Source organism: Lagenorhynchus albirostris, chromosome 2, assembly GCF_949774975.1.
Source record: "Lagenorhynchus albirostris chromosome 2, mLagAlb1.1, whole genome shotgun sequence".
NCBI lineage: Eukaryota > Metazoa > Chordata > Mammalia > Artiodactyla > Delphinidae > Lagenorhynchus > Lagenorhynchus albirostris.
Window position 1 is genome coordinate 6,744,469 of NC_083096.1, and position 20,765 is coordinate 6,765,233.

Here is a 20,765-nt window from a genome sequence, read left to right on the forward strand (position 1 = left end):
GTGAAGGTACTTAGCCCAAGGGGGTAAGAGGGATGTGTCCCTCTGCTGGTTTCCCTGGTAACTGATGAGCCCATCTCCTGTCAATTCCCCCTATAACTGGTAGCCTCCCTATTCCGCCCAGAGTGAAGAATGATGCTACTGCTGCTGCTGTGTTCTGCCTGCCATCGGCTATCTACAGTGGGATGTCTCTCCAGGACCACTTTGCTTCTGACGTGAAAGATCTTCCATCTATTAAACCATTAATGTCTCTGTCCCTGACTCCAGGCTCTTTCTTTAGCCCTGAGGCTGAGCAAGTACAGGGCTTGCAGGCGTGAGAGGTGCTGCCCAACACCTTCTGCAGGGCAGTTTGCTGGCCAGATTTGATGATTCATTTGTAGGTGTTTCCTAGGCTCATGCACACTTGCCAGGCACTCATGAGACCTTGGGGACACTTAAACAGTAATGTCAACACCCAGATCCTAGAGGAATTCCCGACAGGTGTTCCACTTGAGGGGAGAGGTAATGAGCATGGCCCAGTGCACCTGTGCTAGACATAATCAGCGAGCAGGTGCAGAAGGGAGGGAGGGACATTCACTCACTTCATGAGGCCATCCTTCTCACCACTGACTCTGAAAAATCCAGGGAAGGAAGGGACAAAATGCCCTTAGAAGGTAAATGGCCTGTACACTGAAAACTACAAACCACTGCTGAAAGAATTAAACAAGGAACAAATAATTGAAATGACATATCATATTCATAGACTGGAGACTTATTATTGTTGACATTTCTACACTACCCAAAGCTAAGTATAAATTCATTGTAATACCTATCAAAATCCCAATGTCATTTTCAAAGAAATAGAAAAAAAAAAAGATCCTAAAATACATATGGAACCACTAAGGACTCCAAACAGACAAAAAAATCCTGAGAATAAAGAACATAGATGGAGGCTTCTCACTTCCTGACTTCAAAACACATTACAAAGCCACAGGAATCAAAATTGTATGCTATTGACATAGAAACAGATACATAGCCCTAAAGACCGGAATAAATAACTACCAAGAAAACTCATAGATACATGGCCAAATGAAATTCACCAAGGTTCTAAGAGAACAAATAGGGAAAGTATAGTTTTTTCAACAGTCAATAGGATGAAAATATAACTTACAGAAAGATTACAAACATATATCAGAAAAGGAGCTAATGTTCAAAACATATAAGAAAAACACTACAACTCAAATGCAAAATAAGTTAAAAAATTAAAAAGGGTAAATAACTGGGTTCAGAAATGTGCAAAGACTTAAATAAGACATTTCCTGAAAAAGACATACAAATGGCTAACAGATATAGGAAAAGGTTTTCAACCTCACTAATCATCAGGGTAATGCAAATCAACACCTCACACCTGTTAGGCTGTGTATTATAAAGAAAAAAATTAACAGTTTAAGGCCAAGATGTGGGGAATTGGAAACTTTGTACACTGCTGGTGGGAATGTAAAATGGTGCAGCTATTATGAAAAAGAGTATGGGGGTTCCTTATAAAATTATAAACAGAAATATCACATGATTCAGCAATCACAGTTCTGGGTATATATCCAAAGGAAATTAAATCAGTATCACAATGAGATGAACTTAGGTTCATTGCAGCATTTTCCACAATAGCCTAGATATGCAACCAACTTCACATAACAAGTAAGGGTCCTGTGCCTGAGCTAACCTTAGGGACTTCAAAACAACTCCATAAGTCTCTTAGCCCCTTAGAGAGGATGAAAGCAGTATTAGAGTTAAAAGTAACTTGTCCCAATTCCTTTAGTCTGGAATACTGAAACAAAAGTTCTACAGCAGGGGAAGCCTCATAAACACACAGTACCTGCCAGGGTTTACCCCAGCCTTGGAAGAACTGGGAAGGATAAGACCAAGGTAGGCCTGAGGATAAGACCAGAGGGTAGGCAGGACTGGGGTGTGGGGAGAAGAGCAGTGACCCTGGGTCCTGCTGCCCTGAGTCTCTGTCCTGGGCCTGGTCAATCCCAGGAGACCAGGTTAGCAGGGCTGTGAGAGCCAGTGTGTGAAGCAAGCCCAGCAGCCCCTTCACACAGTCCTCTAGAATCCCTGCCGGCCATGGAGGGTCTCTAGGGGCAGCTGGACGTGGACCCCTCTCAAATGGAAGCACCTTCAGCACATCAGCCTTGGGGAGGTGCTGAGGCTGAAATGAGCAGACTGAGCACATGCAGTGATCCCAAAGCATGTGTTCTGTGACTCAACCACCTCTGGGAGTGCCCTTTCCATGAGGAATAAACAGTGAGGACAAAAGTAAGGTGAAGCTACACGTCCTGAAAGTGTAGAGGGAGAGAGTTCAAGTCTCATCCACCACCTGACACTCACTATAAGAACCTGTTCTCCAATGTCAAGTGACTATGAGAGTTTTGTTCCCACTAGGATATGGCCATCATATGTGAATGTAAAAATGAAACCAAAATCCCTTGTGCAAAATACCCTCCAGGTACCAAACAGAAACCAAGCTTTCATATTTGGCAGTGAAAAAGCAATGAAAGAGCAGTCTTGTGAGAAAGAAAATTTCTGAATGGCAAAGCAAGAAAAGATGACTATAAGCACAGTACGGTCAAAGGACATGGACACAATAACTCTATTATATCATTAAAATATGGAAAGAACAAATCAGAATTCTACACATATTTCCTTCTTCTTCCTGATTTCATATTCACCTTCCTTAGTCTCCAAAGAAGCAGGTGGAACCCAAGTGTTCTAGGAATCGTCTCGCTTTAGATCCTACCTGAGAGTTGTTCCCTACCTGAATTGTCATCAGCATCACTGCTACGTATGCTCTCCAGGATCCATTCTGTACAAACACAACCATGAGCATAAAGTTATTATACAAGTTGACCCACCCATTTCTCCTACCTGACTTGCTGGCTCACACAGCATCACTCTGGTCTTCCCTCCAGATTCTCAGACCTCCCCTGTGCTCTGTGCAGACAGACTCCTTCAATAAGACATTGATCACAGTTGAAAATTTCAAATGAGGGAGAGATGCTGAGAAAATCACCTTTCGACCCCTCACTTCTATAGACCCATTTATAGCTTTCCCCTTCAAGCTTACCACCCTGAAATTCCGGATGTTACAGACACACTTGAAACATGGCTAGTGTGACAAAGCAATTGTGTGTTTTTTACATTTTTTTAATAGAATGAGTTAATTATTGTTTGAACTAAATTAATTATAAATAGGCACATTTGGTTAGTGGCTACCACACTGGAAAGCTCAGCTCTAAGAAATCCAAAGATGAGAAAGAGGCAACCAGCCACCCCTCCCCTGGTTGTTCTTTACTGAAGAAAATTTGATGGCCTGACCTGATCATTCGTATGTAGGTATATCTTGGGCTCTTGGACCCATGCCAGGCATTGGGAGAGTCCTTGTGGACCCGGAAATAGTACGGTCAACACTCAGATCCAAGAGGAATTACCAGCAAGGGGCCCACTTGTAGACAGAGGTGAAGGGCATGGCCCAGTACACCTGTACTAGACATAATCAGAGAGCAGGTGAAGAGGGGAGGGAGGGATTTCACTCTCTTCATGAGTCCATCCTTCTCACCCCTGACTCTAGAAGACCTGAGGAAGGCAATGGAAAAAGCCCCGTAGGAGGTGAAAGATTTGTATACTGAAAACTACAGGACATTGCTGAAAGAAATTAAAGAAGAGACAAGTAATTGGAATGACATACCACGTTCATAGACTGGATTATTAAATACTGTTGACATTTCTATACTACATAATGTGATGTACACATATATTGCAACAACCCACAAAATTCCTTGTCGTTATTACAGAAGTGGACAGAATCCTAAAATACATACGGAACCCCCCCAAGTAGATAAAACAATATTGAGAGCAAAGAGCAATGATGGAGATTAACACTTCCTGAACTCAAAACACATAACAATGCCACAGCAGTCAAAACAGTCTGCTACTGGCATCAAGACAGTGAGATAGACCAATGAAACATAATAGAGAGACCCCAAATAAACACACATATATATGGCCAACTGATCTTTGCCAAGGTTCTAAGATTACCAAGTGAAGAAAGGATAGTTCTTCAACAATTAACAGAATGAAAAGGCAACCTATAGGATGGGAGGAAATTTGTGTAAACCTTGTATCTGAATAAGGGACCAATATCCAGAATATATAAGAAACTACTAAAAGGCAATTTCAAAAAAAACAGCAGGTAAATAACTGAGTTTAAAAATGGGTAAAAAGCTTCACTAGACATTTCTCCATAAAGACATACAAGTGGTCAATCTACATACGAAAAGATGCTCAACATCACTAAGCATCAGGGAAATGGAAATCAAGCCACAAGGAGATATCACTCACACCTGTTAGGATGTGTATTATAAAAAAATTAGGGCTTCCCTGGTGGCGCAGTGGTTGAGAGTCCGCCTGCCGATGCAGGGGACACGGGTTCGTGCCCCGGTCCAGGAAGATCCCACATGCCGTGGAGTGGCTGGGCCCGTGAGCCATGGCCACTGAGCCTGCGCGTCCGGAGCCTGTGCTCCGCAACGGGAGATGCCACAGCAGTGAGAGGCCCGCGTACCGCAAAAAAAAAAAAAAAGAAAGAAAGAAAGAAAATTAATGGATGTTGGCAAGGATGTGAAGAAGTGTAACTTTTGTACCCTGTTTTGTATCCTGTTGTAATGTAAAATGGTGTAGCCATTATGGAAAACAGAATGGAAGTCCCCCCAAAATTAAGAGAACTATCATAAAATCCAGCAATCACTCATTTAGGTTTATATACAAAGGAGATAAAACAAGAATGTCCAAGAGATATCTACAATCTCATGTCCATTGCAGCATTATACACAGTAGACAACATAGGAAAACTGCCCAGTGTCCATGGGAAGATGAATTAATAAAGAAAATGTGGTGTATACATACAGTGGAATGTCATTCAGTCTTTGAAAAAGAAGGAAATCCTGCCATCTGCAGCAACATGAAAGAACTTGGAGGACATTTGTAAGAGTGAAGCAAGCCAGTCACAGAAGGTCAAAAACTGAAAGAAAACTCCGAGAAGCTGAGAGTAGAAGAGTGGTTCCAAGAGCTGGCAGGAGGTTGACATGGGAAGTCTCTGTTCAATGGTTATAATGTGTTATTTGCAAAATGGAAAAGTTCTAGACACATGCTGTACAACAAGGTGCATGTAGTCAACAGGACTGACTGGACACTTCAAAACTTGTTAAGATGTTGGATTTCATTGTATGTGTACTTTTACAACAATAAAATATACATACGTAAAATAAATACAAAGTGGAAAAAAGGGAAAAAAGAAGAAAAATAAGGAAAGGGAGTCAACAGAGGGAAAGAAGAAAGGAGGAAGGAAGGGTCTCGAATGTACACAGGTATAAGTAGATAATGGGAGAGAAGCTCCTCTCCCCAGGCTTTAAAGAAGACATCTCTCCAGAGTTCACTCCAGCAAGAAGGGGATGTCCTTTCTCTTCCCCATTCAACCAGAAGCACCAATAGCATCCTAAATGTGGGCCAGGCTGCACTCAGGTGTACACTTTTCCTTGATCTCTAAACCAACCACCCCTGACACCCCCATGGCTCAGGTGCCCTTCCTGTATCTCCTTCCACTTCTCAAAAGCATTTCCCTCTTCAAGTCCAGCTTGAGGCTCCAATCCTGTCCTCACACGTGGGGTCCACTGGGCGGGCCTCTGAGTTCTTAGAGCCTCCCTGTGAGTAGCAGGCACTGAATCACACACCAGGGTTCCCCTCAGCACTATCAGGAAACTACGACCTAGGGATGGAGGATTTCTAGAACAACTTTACTCATAGACAGTTTCTTGGGTAAACAAGTGACATTTTACAATCAAGCATCTTCAGTTTTTTCTTTGGTGGGGAAAATATTGACACATATAAGGCAATCATATTCTACTAAAGTATGTATTTCTCAAAGGACTCACTATCGAAAAAAATTTTTTAAGTATAACTTTCCATGTTTTAATTGACTTTACTCCCAGACTTGTTTTTTTGCAAAAGCCTTCAGAAAATACCAAGAACCTACTTCATCTGGCAGTTTGCACAACAACATGAGTGGAGATGCTCTTGTCACACTGCTTGGTTTCTCTGTCCCACCTTGCAAAGCATAACCTCCTCTCTGCCCTCCTGGGAAGGGAGTCAGTGCCCACCCTAAGCTCAATCCTTGGGGTAGATCTCTTGGTTCTGTCTTCACTGTATTCAGTGTTTCTTGCCCAGCACACAGAAACAGGGCTGGCACAAGTGATGGAAGACAGACTTTCCACAGGAGAAGGACATTTTGTTTTCTTAGCACAGAATCTGATAGTGAATATTAGCCTCAAAGGAGAAAGGTGGAGTGAATTTCCTCCATCTACTCCTGGAGGCTCCTCCTTTCTCGGACTCCTCCAGAACTGTGTGTGGAATGTGGGTACAACCAGGGGCTCCCTGCAAAAGGAAGGAGGCCTGCCCAGCAATAGGTGCTTCAGGTAAGGGGGGAGGACTCATCCCGAGGCTTTCATAGGAAACAGTTAGAATGAGGGAAGTGGCAGAGAGATGTATCATAACCATTCAGAATGCTATGAGACCTACTAAGAGATGAGATTTATTATTAAATGAAGTTGTAATTGACCCAGTAGTAGGGATTCTGAAACCCAGTTTTGTTCATTAAGAATCCAGCCATGGAGCAACTAAGCCCGTGCGCCACAACTACTGAAGCCCGTGCACCTAGAGCCCGTGCTCCGCAACAAGAGAAGCCACCGAAATGAGAAGCCCGCGGACTGCAACGAAGACCCAACGCAGCCAAAAAAAACAAAAAAAAGAATTCAGTAAACATTTGCCTGAGTGGTGATAGGATTTGTTTTCCAGGTGAAATGAGGCTCACTTGGTATAAAATCAATGCACACACTGAAAGTGTACAGTTTATTTACTTTTATATCCATACCCATTCATGATGCAACGGTGATGGGAATATTTTTTAGAAAGTTGGCACCAGTAACAGTGACGTTTAGGGGAACATAAATCGAGGGAAACACAACACAAAAAATTCACATACACACACAGAATCATACCACTCATTTCACATACGGACACACCCAGTCCCATGCACACAAACCTACACCACCTAACCGTAATACAGCTTCTTCCTGGGACTATAGTAATTGGTTACATTACTTGTAAATCACTTTCTATCACCAGGACCCCTACTCTCATTCGCAGCACAAATTTGGAATCAGTTTGGCCTCTACATTAAAACCAGCAAGAATGTCCCACTTTCTCATCTTCAAAGTTTTTCCTCCCCAAGTGACTGATTCCAGAATACGTACCATTTTCATGTTCTGTGAAGACCACCTGCAATTACAGAAGAGAAAACACTATGAGGATAAGATCACAGTGATGCTCAGGTCTTTTGTTCATTTGGTGACAGTAGAAAACCTGATAAGAAACAGTGGTCCAGGGAACCCAGCAAGGGCTATCAGAGCAAACCTACTCAGGCTGAAAGGCAAGAACTTTGCTTGGAGGATGGAACTTCCAGGTCCATTTAGGTTGGAAATTACAGAATTCTTTTCCTAGAGAGAGCTCCGTACTCTACAGGCTGTAATGGATGCTGTCAATTTTTTTTTTTTTTTTTTTTTTTTATGGTACACGGGCCTCTCACTGTTGTGGCATCTCCCGTTGCAGAGCACAGGCTCCGGACATGCGGGCTCAGCGGCCATGGCTCACGGGCCCAGCCACTCCGCGGCATGTGGGATATTCCCAGACCGGGGCACGAATCCGTGTCCCCTGCATCGGCAGGCGGACTCTCAACCACTGCGCCACCAGGGAAGCCCGCATGCTGTCAATTTTAATGTCCTATGGAATCAGGCACCATGAGTTGGTAACAGACTCTCACTCCACATTCTCCCAACCAAGGGAACTGTATGTATCTGGAATGAATACCCTCAAATATTCGTAACTTAATTCTATTGAAAGAGAAATAAAGCAATATTTCTATCTCAGACCAGAAAAAAATCCAGCTTACCTTGTGGATACACAGCACCTCTTCTTCTGTCCTATCACAGTGCAGGTCATCCGCCACATCCTCAGGGAGAGCTGGAGGGGCACAGAGTAAGTGTCAGGACACTGGTGATGCTGCTCAGGAGTTACTCAGGGGCTTTCTTCTCGATGAGGACGTGGGGTGGTGTGTATGGATGTGGGAGGTTAGTAAGTGTGGGCTGAGCTGGTGTTGGGCCATCCTCTTTGGGGGATGAAGGAAGGCAAAGGACAAGAGGAAGGAAATGAAAACAGAGCTTTGGCTTTCTAGCTAAGGGGAGCCTAATCAAAAGGGAAGAGTCGATCTAAAAAATGGTAAATCCTAAAATGCATGCTCTGTTTCAATGACAGAGACCCATGACCCATCCTGCCTGTTTTGAGCTTCTGCTAAATTGCCACTGTCTCTTGATTTTTCCCAGATCACTCTTCCCCCAGCATCCACAATTCCAGCTACTGTATTTATCATGTCTTCTAGTGTATAATATTTTATAGTTGATTAACAGCAACCTCTATTAAAGGACTGAATTCAATCCTAGACAAAATATGCTATATTTATTCACTAATCACTTGTCTTAAAGAAAATCAAATACACAAGATTTGACAAAACTGAAATCCTACCATTTAGATACAGCCACTATCAATCGTATCATATTTTTCTCCCAGTCTTTGTTTTCTATACAATGTACATATGTCCACTGAGTCAGGGGCTGTCCATACTCTAGAGAGCTGTTCCATAAGTGGGACACTTCATTATGAAGAGGGAGCACGGACTGAGCACAGCCTGTCTCTAACCCAGCTGTGCAGGAGATTTGTACAGGCTAACAATCAGGTTGCACTTTGAGTCCTTGGGTGTGGGCTACAGGAGATGACCAATTCTAAGGCTTATGGTAATGTTATCCAATACAATAAAATATCTCCCTGATTCTTATCTGCTTTTGGCCTTGTTTAAGCAATGACACCAGCACTGACAGATATGACCTGTACTGTACACATGGGGTCTCACACCTCTCAGAATCTGTGAGCTGACCAGGAGAATGCAGGTCCTGAGGTGAATTTCACACTAATGACTGTGCCAAAGTCAATTGATAAGTCCACCCATAGCTGCCCTGGGTTCTGTGACCACTAAGGCCACCTGATGGGCAAGGTCTGGACCTTTGGAGATGCTAGTGCTTCCAGCCATGGACACGGATGCAGGGACTCCCTTGCTCCATGACTGAGGATCCCTTGGCTGAGTGGTAAGTGCAGGTCAGGGGTCCAGAGCATCCACATTGGGACCCACCCCTGGGTTCTCAGTTTGGCTTTTCCACTTAGGAGGTCAACAGCTTAGAACATTTATCTCTGCACCATCTCCTTCTGAGGAAAAGGAATATTAACCAAACCTGGGCAACAGCTGTGCTGAGGGAAGAACAAGGTAATGTACAGACAGTGTGCAGTGGTGATGAGATTTTGACAGGTGAATTGTGCTGTGTAAGAGGGAAATATCTCCTGAGAAAACACACACACACTCACGCATGCAGGTTCACAATCACACCACATAGGCTCACACATGGACCCCACCCCAACCCTGATACACACAAACCCACATCATCTAAATGATGCAGTTACTTCCAGGAACATAGAACTTGGGCATAGCTCTTTACTGGGAAATCAGTCTCTAGCTCTACACCCCCAGCCCTCATCCCTGTAGGGACCATGAATCAGGGTGTCTCTCCAAGCAAAGCCAGCAAGAGTCCCACCTTCTTCATCAACTAGATTGTTCCTCAGCAGAGGGGGGATCTCTGAATACATACTGTTTTTCTTTGCTGTCCCATCCACCTGTGATTAGAGAATAGAAAACAGTGTAAGGATCTCAGCATCCTGTGCTCTGTGGACACAGGTATTTCATCACATTTTTGTCCTCAGAAAACCAAATGGGAAACTGTTGTTGAGTCAATGGCCCCAAAAGAAAACAGAGAAGACAGCTGTGGGAAAGGCTGGAGCTTTGCCTGGAAAATCTCTCAGGTCCATTTTGAGGAGCAAATACAAAATTCTATTTCAAAGAGGGAAATTTTCTGCTGAAGAAAGTGTGTCTGACTATACAGTTTCTAACTGATGTTGTCATTTTTTAAATGGCCTTTTGAATGAGTTATCTGTTGGGAAAGACCTTCAATCAACATTCATCCAACCAAGCAAAATTGTATACATCAGCTGTCTTGAACATTGTAGATCTTCATATCTGAAATCAATTGGAAAAGAAAAGAAATGAAGCAAACTTTTAATCTCTGATAAATAAGGGGAGCTTACCCTGGAGGGAGATGAAGCCTCTTCCTCTGCCCTCACATAGGGCAGTTCCTCCAATAGGTCCTCAGGGGGCTCTAGGAGGACACAGAGTAAGTGTCAGGACACTGGTGATGCTGTTCAGGAATTACTCATAGAGCCTCCTTAATGTGGACACAGGGTGGGAGTGTATGGATGCAGGTGGTTAATGAGTGTGGACTGAGGTGCTGTTGGACAAACCTCCATGGTGGGTGGAGGAAGGCAAAGGGGAGGAACATTTCAGAAATGAGGAAGAGAACCTTTAGCTTTCTAGCTGTAGGGAACCTCATCAATTTGAAAGGGTCAGTCTGAAAAAGCTTAAACACTAACATTGCACTATGCTTCAGTATAGAGTCCCACGGCTCCTCTGCCCATTTTAAAGTCCCTCCAAATCCCCCTTCTCCTTGAAATGTTACAAGACTATTTCAGCTTCCTTATAATCAAATATGTTGCTCCTTCATTCATCGTCCATTCTGTTGGATTTTTGACTTATTTTATTGTGATGAAATATACATAATATTTATGCTTTTCATAATTTTTAAGTATACAGTTCAGTAGCATTTCTTACTTTCACAATGCTGTGTACCCATCAACACAATCTACATCTTAATCTTTTTCATCATTTCAACATAACCTCTGTACCCATTAAATCGTAATCCACCTTACTCCTGACTCCTGGCCTTGGTAATTTCTACTTCCGGTGTCTGTGAGTTGCCTACAGTAGGTACCTCATACAAGTGGAATCATATAATATTTGTCTTTCTGTGCCTGCCTTATTTCACTAACAATAATATATTTTTTATATTATTTGGATCATTCATTTTGTAGCATAAGTCAATCTTTAATTCCTTTTTATGGTTGAAAATTATTCCATTCTGTGTATATATCACATTTTATTTATCCATTCATCACCTGATGGACTTTGGATTGTTTCTATCTTTTGGCTACTAAGAATAATGCTACTATGAACATTAGTGTACAGATTTCTGTATGGCAACATAATGGTGACAAATAATATTGTACATATTTCAAATATCATTGAATATAACAACACAAGGTGTGACTTTTAGGTGAACTATGGACTTTTAATTAATAAAAATATACTTACATTGTTTCACTAATTGTAACAAATGTATCTCACATATGTTATATATTATTAATAGCTGAAACTGGAGTGATAGGATACAGGAATTTTCTGTATTGCCTGTACAACTTTTATGTCAATATAATCCTGTTCTAAATAATGTCTAATAATTTAAAGAAATCTCGAAACATGGTTTCAGGGAGGGATGTGTTGTTGCTAATGTTCAAAAATCAGCTAATGTCTAAACCATAACTAGAGACCATCTTCACTCTTAAACATGAACCAAATGTTGAATTTTAAATGCATGTTTACTTCCATGGTTAAAACAGTACCAGCTGGCTTAGTAAGTTTCAATTTGAACACATGAAATAAAAGAATACTACTTAATATTTCATAGTTTTTTCTTAAATATGCGGCACTGAATAAACTAGAATAATTATTCTTGAGTGAACCTAATGAGAAATTTTCCACAGTACCTTCAGCTGGGTCATTTATAGGGTGCACCCTAAAATGTGGCCGGATGTGGATCCTTTTCACCCAGCCTGGGGTTGATATTCTTGACCTCCGATCAGTGTTTCTTCTTCTCGCATTCTGGAAGCAGAATCCTGGGAAATGCATTACAATAGAGACAACTATTGACATCTTGCTGGCAGAAGACCATGGGGAAATTAGCAATAATTTATTCACAGTTCAATCCTTTGGTCCCTTTTCTCACCAGCTGCCCAGCAGAGCCTCCTGAATCAAAGTTGGGCTTAGGAAGATCTTGCAGTTTGGTGTGCAATGAAAACACCCAACAGACAGGTTTTGTGGGCAAATATCTTTATTTAACTGAGAACGTCTAGAAACTCAGCAAACCATTGGGACCATGACTGATGGACTGGATTAAAATCCCGTTTAGAATAAGCACGTACTTGGGAAAGATATGTAGATCCCTCTTTGGCTCAGTTCCCTGTTCTGAGATGTATAAATGTTAATATGGCCTACTTTTAGCATTATGTCATGTTATGCCAAAAATGATTAAATACAGGTAAAATGTTTGAAAAATAAAGGACCTTCACAAATGCTCTATAAGTGTTCAATCCTGAATGATGGCAGAATAAGCTGGACATTTCGTAGCTGTTGAAAGCAGGGAAGGGATTTGACGGCTCCAAGTAAAGGGGGGATTCAAGCTTACTCTTCAGCTTTTTCATGGGAACAATGCTTTACAGCTCATGGAGAATATCTATTATCATGTCTGACACCCAGCCCTGTTGGGGGTAAAGGGGAGGGCAAAGTGGGGGCTGTAACCCATATGTTATGGTGGAGGGTGTGGAAATTTAGAGAGATAAGTGACTGTCCAAGAGTCACAACCATGATGAATGATGGATCTGGGACAGGACAGACCCCTGGACCCCTGAACCAGGAGTTCCCCTCACACTCTCTCTCAAATTCTCCTGCCCCAAGTTTTCTGTGGGTGAGAGCTGATGCCCTGGAGGAGCTGCCTGAGCCTAGAAAAGAACCCAAATCCTTACCCTACTTTTCGTCTCTATATTTGAATCCCTCATCCAAAATACAACAGTTTCTTCCGAACAAAGCCCCCCTGAAGGACTACAGGAATTCCAACTGTGTCCATTCTCCCCAGCCTCTTCATGTTGTCAACTATCTCACAAGCATCCTTCGCAATGACCAGCTCACCATGCTGAGTGACCAGTGGTCTGTTACGCTGCTAGGCTGGCTCAGAGTTCAGAACCTTCTAAGCAAAAGGCCACATGACGGCTCTACCAAGAATCAGCTTCCCTTCAGTTGACCAAGTTTGGATGAGTAGTTATCATGAATTAACTGGGGAGGTGGCCATCTGTGCTGGGCTTTGGTGGCTTAATTAAGTCTGTGATGCTCTAAGTCTCACTGACAATTGATCTGAGCACCCATTCGAGCAGCCTGGACCAAGGGCTTGCTAAGAATGGGCAAGCGTTCAAGTCTTTCCTCACTAAAATTCCGGCTCTATAAACTCATCATTCTCTAGACCCTGTAGTGGAAGGCAATAGAATCCCACATTCTTTTTGAAAGTCATCTCCATACTCAGAGGCTGGAGACCCCACCCCAGGATTCTCCTTGAGAATCACCAGACAGACCCTCCTTCCCTCAGTGACCAAATGTTCATTCCACTAATGTGATGGCACTGGCCCTTCTCACCAAACTCGCTGGCAGCCGCCAAACAGCCAGTGATCTTGTCCACAGCAACCCATGGAAATCCAGCCAGTGAATTCCAGTTTCTTTCCTTTATAAAACTTTCTGGATTTAGACCTTGAATATTGGTTTCAGATTTTGACAGCTACATTTAGAAGAGCTGAGCTGTAATTCCCCTTTCCTCCTATAATGACCATTGCTGAGGAGATATTAAGATTCTCCTGCTTCAGTAAAAGCATAATGAGTGAGTTCCCTTTATCTGTTCTCTGGTAGAATGTGTACAAAATTGGCATTTGGAGATAGTATGTTTTTCTAAATTTAGGAAAATATTTAAGGCAGCTGGCTTGACAGAAGAATCAAAAATATAACTTAATATAACTATAAAATATATTTATAACTCTGTAGATAAATGTGGTAGAAATGAAAAAAGAAAAAAAAAAGATGAGGAACATATATCAGTAAAAGTTAACCAGCCCATTTGAAGGAAAAGCCTTCAGAGGATGAATATGAACCTACCTCCAGAACAATTCAGATTGCCCATTTTCAAACTCTCAAGGGGTGGAAGTGAGAGCTTCTCACCTGTTACCGTATGTGAACCTCTCAGTTCACTGAGTGGTGGTTGGAACGGAATGCCAAGATGTGCATTATCATATTACCATAGTGACAGGTCACAATAAAACTTTCAGAATGAACTGGACTCTGCACAGGATGGGTCCAACTGCTGCTGTCTAGAAGGTGTGCTTCCAAGGACAAGTTTGGCTCTTCAGAGTAAACATTTTATTTCCAAAATTGAATCTCAGGCGCACAATTTACTCTCTGATTAAGAAAATAATTTATATGGGAGAAAATGATCTGCCCCCCAAATACAGTTGATAGTGAACATTTCAGGGTAAAGATGGACAAAGGTAACACGTTGAGAATAAAAAGAGGTTCTATTCTTGACTGAAATATCCTGTTGCTGAACGCAAGTCCATGTGTCTGACAAACAGTGAGGCCAAACAATACCAACATGTCGAGTTTGAAGCATTGGAGCAAAGAAAGGTTTACTGCAGGGCCAGGCGAGGAGACGGGCGGCTCATGCCTTAGAAAACCCTGAACTCCCCAAAAGCTTTCAGCAAAGCCCTTTCATGGGAAAGGTAAGGGAGGGGTGTGGTTAGTTGCTTCAAACTTCTAAGGTCAGATCCTTTTTTCTTGAGGTCAGGTCATGGTCAGGTCACAATGCTCCTGTAAGCCTCCATCAAAACAAATGTTATTCTCTGTACTGACAAGAAAGGGCAAGGTCCCAAGGCTCAACTCTTGCCCTCCAGGGTCCAGGTCCTGGCCAAGAGGAGGGGGTCGGTGTGCAGGCTGGTTACCCTGCCCGGGGGTGTCCATCCATCAACCAGTCTGGGTCCTCCCACCAGTGCCCAGGCCTGCTTGAAGAAGCAGATCTCAGGTGGCAGTGCCCTCCAGGTCAGGTCCCCAGACCCTGCCCAGCCTTCATCACTGAGGGAGCCAGGCGCCCAGGACCCTGCCAGCCCTCAGGTTTTTCCTTTAAACTGGAGAGAATCATTTGTAGCAAATACCAGTCGGGTGAATTCCCAGCTGCCAACAATTGCCCTTCTTCGAGAACAGCCCAACCACAGAGGCGGACCTGAAGTAATGCTGTGCAAAGTCCTTGCAACTGAACCCTGACCTCTGGCCACCTCCTGGGGTAGACAACTGATCAAAGCTGGACCAAGTTTTGAAACTTCAGCAGAGTCTGAAGCCGGCTGAAGCTCTTACCTGGATGACAGTGTCCGTGTACTCCAGGTGCTGAGGCCTCTGTGCACCACGACCCATGGGGACCGCTGCTGCCATTAGGTCGCCGAGGCAGGGATGGGGTGAGGTTCACGACTGCTTCGAGGCCCGGGCCTGGTGGGTGGGCCAAAGTGCCGAGGGCTCTGGAGCTCCACGGGACACGGCCCTCAGCCTGTCACCAGCTCACCCGGCTGCCAGAGGCCGAAAGGCCTGGAGGGCCCCGGGGAGGAGGCTGCAATCTTCCTCTCACTGCCCTCTGCCATGAGGACCACGGCCAGGTAGAGGAGGACCTCCAACCGCGGCGCTAAGGGTCTTGCAGTAAGGGTCTCGTGCTGATAGGGGTTGGACGCCTGCCCCGCCCCTATTACAATCTCTACCCATTTCTACTCTTCCTCCCCACAATTTTCTAGATAAAACAATTTAAAATGTAAGATTTAATCTTATTATAAACAAAGTTAAGTTTTCATGTCTAATGTCCAGTTGTATTCTTAGTGTCCTATAAATTCGGTTTTTCTCCTCACAGAAATTAATATTTTTGCCACATATTGCAAGTATATTTCCAATTTGTCACTGTCTTTTTATCAGTTACTTTTACTTATATCATGAAGACATTTATTTTATTTTCAAAAATCAGTAATTCAAATATTTTTATTTGTTATTTTTGGCTGTGAGAAAGGTAAGGAGGAAGAATATTATGACTAATATTCATATTAAGGGCTAAATACTCCTTTAAGGAAATATTTTACTAATTAGGAAAATAACTACAGGTGCTTCAAGACAAAACTTTCCTATTAAACGATTTTGAATATTTCTAAAGGTATATGTCAAAATGGGCTAATTAATTTTTTAGGATAATGATACAACTTTTTCCCCAGAAATAATACATAGTCATAATTATCCTGATATATTCATAAAGTGAGCTGAGTGTTTTGTAAAGCACATGTGGTAATTTATATCTCAAATAAAAAGCTCAGAACATTTTGGAAGTGATAATGATGGTACATCAATGATTCATTCATTTGAACAGGTTAGATTCATGATGTGTCTATTTATCCGATAATGAACTTGTAGGTGTTTGCTGAGAAAAAAGGGGCATATTCAATAAACGTTAGTTAAAGAGCATTAAATGAATTTGTGATTAAAATAAATTTGTAATGTCCTATTCATGATTTCAATGGTGGATAATTAACTGAGTTTTAACATAGCTCCAATTTGCTAAGTAGATTTGTATTTCTTTGACCAAGCAACATATCGGTGTTTTGAAATTTTTCCTATAGCGCATTCAACAACTGTTTATAAAAGTTGGTGAATATTTATAATAATTAAACGGGGTAAATCATGTAAAAACAATGAAATAAGGCCAACTTAGGGAACATCACTCTGTTAAAGACATAGTACCATGAACATTCTAACTAAGTCCTGCTGACTATAAAAAGCATGATCTATTACTGTTATGGACTGCATCTTTGTGTCCCCCTCCCCAAATTTATATATTGAAACCCTAACCTTCAGTGGGATGGTCCCAGGAGGTGGGGCCTTTGGGAGGTAATTAGGGCATGAGAATATAGAGTTCCCATGGTGACATTAGTGTCCTTATAAAAAGAGGAATAGAGCTAGACTTTTCTTTCTTTTTGTCATGTGAGGATAAATGAGAAGATGGCCATGGGTAAACTAGTAAGAAGGCATTCACCAAAACCTGACCTTGCTGCACTTGATCTTGAACTTTCAACCTTTAGAACTATGAGAAACAAATAATTATTGTTTAAGCCACCTCATCCATGGTACTGTGTTACAGCAGCCCAGACTGACCAAAGCAGCTATCATTATGGATTTTGAGAGTAATATTTCTTTCTTTAGTTATTAATTAACAGAAAAGAGTCACAGATCTTTAAAAAACATTGCACTAGAAAGAAGTAAATAGGCAAGGGGAACTTTATTCAAGACATTGTGATAAAGATCGAGACTATTACAAGGAGAGAGTTTGAATTCAACTACCCTGAAACAAATGATTGGGGGGATTTGTAAACACTGAGTGAGCTAATGAAAAAGTACTACAGGCCCTTAGCCTGAAGGTTGGCCATCTTTGCTTACTAATTGTCACTTATGGAAGTTAGGTTCCCACCTTTCCACAGACACTAGGATAAAGGGACCTTATCTTTCTTGATTAGGAAGGAGGGCTCCCAGGTTCTCAAGAAAGACATTCCTGGGTTGTAAAACGTTCACATATCGACAGGGTAGAGAAGGAATTTACATGTTTTCTAAAGTAGATGCTCGAAGAATGAGGAGATCAAGAAAAAAAATGGCTGGGATAAATTGGGAGATTGGGATTGACAAATACACACTACTATATATAAAATAGATAACTGATAAGAACCTACTGTATAGCACAGGGAACTCTGTTCAATACTCTGTAATGGGAATAGAATCTAAAAAGAGTGAATATATGTATATGTGTAACTGATTCACTTTGCTGTACAGCAGAAACTAATACACCATAGTTGTAAAAAAAAACTAATATATATAGTTGTAAATCAACTACATGCCAATAAAAATTAATTTTAAAAAATATCTGAAGTATAGTCAAGCTGTGGGGACTGTTAAGGCCCTTTTGGTAAAGTCCTCATTCTTGCTTACAAATACGTGAGAGAAAGGCAAAAATAAACAGAAGAAAATCTGTTGAGCTGATAAGGGATGCACTGCTGATCATTTTACCTTGTGGGTTATTCATGAGGAACATCTGAATTAATGAAGTAGCAAAAATAATCCCTAAACATTCCACATAATACCTTTTTATTAATACATAATTTACAATTCTACATTTTAATGAGGAATAAGTACAATAATGAAAACATATCACAGCTTCTGGATGTTTTTCTATATGACAATTATAGTATATTTTGTAACGACTATTCTGGTAGTGGTAACTGTGAGGGGCTGGAAATAACATTTAGGCATGCCAAACTTCTTCTATTGGCTTGAGATCCCACCCAGACACCCAGATCCCTGAACACATATAGATATCTGCTTATACCTATTTGCAAGAATATTAGCCAGGGAAAAGTTAAAGAAAGTTTATTAAAATATAATGGTATATGCTATATGGCATTAGGATCATGATTAAATCCATTAGTGATTTCCTGGCATCACTTATTTCTCACTGAAAATATTTCCTAAATAATACAACTTGCTGGCTGTGAGAGTATAATAAAATACATCTTGGTCTCAGTTTTAAATCTAAAAATTTTTAGTTACTGTGTAACACTGTATACATTATTGAATGCTTTTATGATGAGTATTTTACACATAAAATTGAATTAACCATGCCACCTACTTTCATAAATGTTCTGAGTATTACATGATATTTTGTATGAATGCTGATTACATTTGCAGTGTATATTAGGGACTCAATATATAAGAGCTAGCTAGTAGTTGTTGTAATAACTGTGACAATAGTAGCAACACTCAATAATCTCTCAAAAATATTTTTTGCACTATATTTTGATATTATGTTTAGAGAGTTAATTCCTTGATTGTTTTGTTTCAAATATGTGGCCTTCACATGTAATATGCTTGGCTGAAGTCTTCAAACACTTTATGCTATCTGTAATATTCCACAGATAATCTTGAATTATGAAATTAGAACTTGTTTTTCCCTTCTTGACTAGCAAAGAGTATGCTCTTTATCAGGCAGTCTGTGAGTTTATCCTCTACCCTTTTTATAAGATGTAAAATCAGAGAATCTTTATGAGAAGCTGACCATCTATATAAAAAAATTCAACTCTTGGATAATACTTTATTCTCGTTTGTGGTCATGGTCAACTATAGTAGTTTTAGAAGAATTCAATATGGTAGGAGGGAATGAGAATGCATGAAGGGCATCCCATGGCATTAAAAACAAACAAATAAACAAACAAAAACTTTTATTTATGACTTTCCTAAGTAGAATCAGAAATTTCCTAAGTAGAAATTCACCAAATAACTTGATTGAATTAACAGAAAAATTGCATTTATCTTAGCAGAATGAAGAAAATCAAAGGTTAGTGTTTGACTTTTTTACTTACTTACCTAACTTACTAAATATACTTAATATATATATGTACACATATATATATATATCACATAGAAATTTGAAGCTATACCTTAATAAAGAAGGCACTTATTAAAGCTTTTACATTGAAGAAAACTGCGTATAACCACGATTAATATCTGATAAACCTTCCTTAATAAATGGTGTTCTCTCTAACAGCTAGATGGCCTTTTCAATAAAAAAGAGATAAGATCAGCAGAAAATGTAGCCTGAACTTTAGATGTTAAATTATAATTGCATCAAAAATAATGAAATATCTAGGAGTAAATTTAGTATAGAAAAGTGAGAGATCTTTACACTGCAAACTATAAGACATTGATAAAAGAAATTGAGAAAGCCAAAAAGAAATGAATATTCTGTGCTCATGGATTAGAAGAATTAATATTGCTGAAACGTCCATGTTACCCAAAGCAATCCACAGATTCAATGAAATCCCTATCAAAATTCCAATGGCATTTTTCACAGAAGTAGAACAAACAATCCTGTTATGTGTACAGAACCATGAAAGACCCAAATAGCCAAAACAATCTTAAGAAAGACAAACAAAGCTGGATGCTTCATGCTCTTTGATTTAAAATTATATTACAAAGTTATAGCAGTCAAAACAATATGGTATTGACATTAAAACAGGCATAGATCAATGAAATAGAATAGAGAACCCGGAAATAAACCCACATATCAGTGGTCAATTAATTTATGACAAAGGAGCCAAGAATATAATGTGGAAAGGATAGTCTCTTCAATATGTTGGGGAAAATGGACAGGCACATGCAAAAATGAGACTGGACCTCTATCTTATGCCATGCACAAAAATCAACTCAAAATGGATTAAATATCCCAGGTGCCATTTTTGGTGGTCTTTTCCTTAGAAACACTTTGATGCTCTAGTCTATTTCATTCATAGTCGTGTGAAGAAACCACAACCTACTTGGGTACCTCAAGCAAAAATATTTTTAATATAGATAATTGGTACTTACAAAAGCATCAGTAGTCATGGATGAGTGAAAGTCACCAGATTCTTGTGTGTTATTTTTTTAGTTGTGATCTAAATAATTAGAAATTTCATCTTATGATGCATGTCATAAACTAATGGAAATCTCCACTGATTTTTGAGACTTTCCTATTTCTATAGTTAAGAGAGAATAACTTGCAGCCCATGTAATGGGTGGGATCAACAGAAGGGGAAGAAACAATTCCATTTAAATAAAAGGAAAAGGAAAGAAAAAACCTCAACATAGGCTCAGAGGTATCCATCTCAGTGTTATGACATAAAATGACGTGGAAAATATGATAAAGATTGTTGTATTTTGATTC